Genomic DNA, 4,167 nt, shown 5'->3' on the forward strand with positions numbered 1-4,167 from the left:
TGCAAACTTGCCAACACACCCTTCTACCCCCACATCCAGGTCGTTAATAAAAATCACGAAAAGTAGAGGTCCCAGACCAGATCCTTGTGGGACACCACTAGTCACATTCCTCCAGTCTAAATGTACTCCCTCCACCACCACCCTCTGCCTTCGGCAGGCAAGACAATTCTGAATCCACCTGGCCAAACTTCCCTGGATCCCATGCCTTCTGACTTTCTGAATAAGCCTACCATGTGGAACCTTGTTAAATGCCTTAGACCTTGTTATCCAAGAACTTATTTGTCTCTCTGGGTAATAAAATTCCTATTTTTGTTTAACCCTTCCGGGTCTCTGTGTGATCCTGTGCTTGGGTCTGCAGATACACCATGACACCGATGGGTTAAGAAATTTATTTATTTTGAGTGATTACAAGTTACTGAAACATTGTTCTTAACGCTTGTGGAGAAAAGTCCTTTTCAAGTCGCTGTGGGATCCTTCTCTGTGAAAGGAAGCAAAGGGACTGAGTCATACAAGATGGCCCAGCTGGTCCATGCCAACATTTCCCGTGGCCAGCAATCACCGATCGAGGTTTCATTCCCCCTGCTGTCAGTAAGGAGTTTGTGTGCTCCCCACCCCTCCCCCCGGCCACGCGACCTCCCGCGTGCACTCCAGTTTCCTCCCACAGTCCAAAAGCCTTTCGATAGGGAGAGGTTCAAAGATTAAAGATGATCTTTTTCACAACTCGTAGCCATGCTATGCCTTGTCTGCACAATCCTCACTGACGCCAGCGACACATCTCACTCTCCGGTTGACGTACTTGTGACAAAGATCATCATTAATCTTTAAACCCCCTTCCATGGAAAGGCCTTTTGAATGCTGTTAATCTACCTGCACAGGATTCTTCCTCCAGCAGCTCGGTCTATTCCGTATTCTCTCCATCCTCTGTGTGAAAACCATCTCCCTCGAGTCCCTTTTTAGACCTTGCCCCTTCTCTCCTGAAAACTGTGCTCCCTTTGGAAGATCCCTGTCCAGCTTCACTATGGCGCTCATAATTTACTATGCACCTGCAAAGTCATCTCTCGGTCGTCTACCCTCCAAGGATCAAAGTCCTACGCTACCTATCCCCCTTACTGTAACTCTCGGCCTCGAGAGCCGGCAGTACCCTCCAAAATCTCTCTCTGTACCCCTTCCAGCTCAATAGGCTGGGGTGGGGGTGGAATGTCTAATACAAGGGGGAGTATTTTTAAGGCTGGACAGCCAGAGACATTTTCCCGATGGAGGGTGAAAATGACTAATAAGGAGGGGGGCATAATTTCTTGGTGATCGGAAGAAAGTATAGGTCGGGGGGGGGATGTCAAAGGAAGGTTTTTAACACAGGTTCTATGTTCAAACATTGCAACACAGTACAGGTCCTTCGACCCTCGATGTGGTGCCAAAATATTAACCTACTCTAATCTCAATCTAACCCTCTCTCCATTTTCCTGTCATCCAGGTGTCTATCTGAGAGTCTCTTAAAAATCCCTGATGTACCTGCCATCAGGGCGTTCCACACACCCACCACTCTCTGTGTAAAGTAAACCACCTCTGATATCCCCCTTATACTTACGTCCAATCACCAAGAAATTATGCCCCTCGTGTTAGCCATTTCCACCCTCCCTCCAGAAAAAGTCTCAACTGTCCACTCGATCTACGTCACTTATCATCTTGTACACCTCTATCAAGTCACCTCTCATCCTCCTTCGCTCCAAAGAGAAAAGCCCGAGCTCACTCAATTTCTCCTCATAAAACATATTCTCTAATCCAGACAGCATCCTGGTGAATCTCCTCTGCACCCTCTCTAATCCAGGCAGCATCCTGGTGAATCTCCTCTGCACCCTCTCTAATCCAGACAGCATCCTGGTGAATCTCCTCTGCAGCCTCTCTAATCCAGGCAGTGTCCTGGTGAATCTCCTCTGCACCCTCTCTAATCCAGGCAGCATCCTGGTGAATCTCCTCTGCACCCTCTCTAATCCAGGCAGCATCCTGGTGAATCTCCTCTGCACCCTCTCTAATCCAGGCAGCGTCCTGGTGAATCTCCTCTGCACCCTCTCTAATCCAGGCAGCGTCCCGGTGAATCTCCTCTGCACCCTCTCTAATCCAGGCAGTGTCCCGGTGAATCTCCTCTGCACCCTCTCTAATCCAAACAGCATCCCGGTGAATCTCCTCTGCACCCTCTCTAATCCAGGCAGCATCCTGGTGAATCTCCTCTGCACCCTCTCTAATCCAGGCAGCATCCTGGTGAATCTCCTCTGCACCCTCTCTAATCCAGGCAGCATCCTGGTGAATCTCCTCTGCACCCTCTCTAATCCAGGCAGCATCCTGGTGAATCTCCTCTGCGCCCTCTCTAATCCAGGCAGCGTCCTGGTGAATCTCCTCTGCACCCTCTCTAATCCAGGCAGCATCCTGGTGAATCTCCTCTGCACCCTCTCTAATCCAGGCAGCGTCCTGGTGAATCTCCTCTGCACCCTCTCTAATCCAGACAGCATCCTGGTGAATCTCCTCTGCACCCTCTGTAATCCAGGCAGCATCCTGGTGAATCTCCTCTGCACCCTCTCTAATCCAGACAGCATCCTGGTAAATCTCTGCACCGTCTCTAATCCAGGCAGAATCCTGGTGAATCCCCTTTGCACCCTCTCTAATCCAGGCAGCGTCCTGGTGAATCTCCTCTGCACCCTCTCTAATCCAGACAGCATCCTGGTAAATCTCTGCACCGTCTCTAATCCAGGCAGAATCCTGGTGAATCCCCTTTGCACCCCGTAATCCAGGCAGCACCCTGGTGAATCTCCCCTGCACCCTCTCTAATCCAGGCAGCATCCTGGTGAATCTCCTCTGCACCCTGTCTAATCCAGGCAGCGTCCTGGTGAATCTCCCCTGCACCCTCTCTAATCCAGGCAGCGTCCTGGTGAATCTCCTCTGCACCCTCTCTAATCCAGGCAGAATCCTGGTGAATCCCCTTTGCACCCTCTCTAATCCAGGCAGCGTCCTGGTGAATCTCCTCTGCACCCTCTCTAATCCAGACAGCATCCTGGTTAATCTCTGCACCCTCTCTAATCCAGGCAGAATCCTGGTGAATCCCCTTTGCACCCCGTAATCCAGGCAGCATCCTGTGGAGAACTTAAACCAGAATGGCTGCTGGGGTGGTGGGAACCGAACTGAAGTGACGGCGGAAAGGGAGGTTGGCTCACAAATAGAGAAAGCTTGTAGACAGTGTGAGAGGGAGGATAGGCAGGTGATAGAGAAGGGATGTGCTCAGACCGATGGTTTGAGATCTGTCTATTTTAATGCAAGGAGTATCATGAACAAAGCGGGTGAGTTTAGAGCCTGGATCAGCACCTGAATCTATGATGTTGTGGCCATTTACAGAGACTTGGATGGCTCAGGGGCAGGAATGGTTACTTCAAGTGCCAGGCTTTAGATGTTTCAGAAAGGACAAGGAGGGAGGTAAAAGAGGTGGGGACTGGCACTGTTGATCAGAGATAGTGTCATGGCTGCAGAAAAGGAGGAAGACATGGAGGGATTGTCTACTGAGTCTCTGTGGGTGCAAGTTAGAAACAGGAAGGGGTCAATAACTTTACTGGGTGTTTTTTATAGACCACCCAATAGTAACAGGAACCTCAGGGAGCAGATAGAGAGACAGATTCTGGAAAGGAGTAATAATAAGAGGGTTGTTGAAGTGGGAGATTTTAACTTCCCAGCTATCGATTGGCATTTCCCTAGCGTGAGGGGTTTTGGTGGGGTGGAGTTTGTTAGGTGTGTACAGGAAAGTTTCCTGACACAATATGTAGATAAGCCTACAAGAGGAGAGGCTGCACACATCAAAGTTGCTGGTGAACGCAGTAGGCCGGGCAGCATCTCTAGGAAGAGGTGCAGTCGACGTTTCAGGCCGAGATACACACACACTCCCGGGGTCAGACACAGAGTGAATGTCCCTCCGCACCGTCCCATCACAAACTCCCGGGGTCAGACACAGAGTGAATGTCCCTCCACACCGTCCCATCACACACTCCCGGGGTCAGACACAGAGTGAATGTCCCTCTGCACCGTCCCGTCACACACTCCCGGGGTCAGACACAGAGTGAATCTCCCTCCGCACCGTCCCATCACACACTCCCGGGGTCAGACACAGAGTGAATCTCCCTCCGCACCGTC

General features: G+C 50.7%; 1 long non-coding RNA gene across 1 annotated transcript; it reads right to left on the bottom strand.

Annotated features, from left to right (window-relative positions):
* Positions 1-379: 379 nt before the first annotated feature.
* LOC140207804 (uncharacterized) lies at positions 380-1,056 on the bottom strand. Its single transcript, XR_011888662.1, has 2 exons — positions 868-1,056; positions 380-478 (listed from the first exon to the last, which is right to left on the bottom strand). It is a non-coding gene; the product is annotated as an uncharacterized lncRNA (long non-coding RNA).
* Positions 1,057-4,167: the final 3,111 nt, after the last annotated feature.

The sequence above is a fragment of the Mobula birostris genome, chromosome 13, assembly GCF_030028105.1.
Source record: "Mobula birostris isolate sMobBir1 chromosome 13, sMobBir1.hap1, whole genome shotgun sequence".
Lineage (NCBI taxonomy): Eukaryota > Metazoa > Chordata > Chondrichthyes > Myliobatiformes > Myliobatidae > Mobula > Mobula birostris.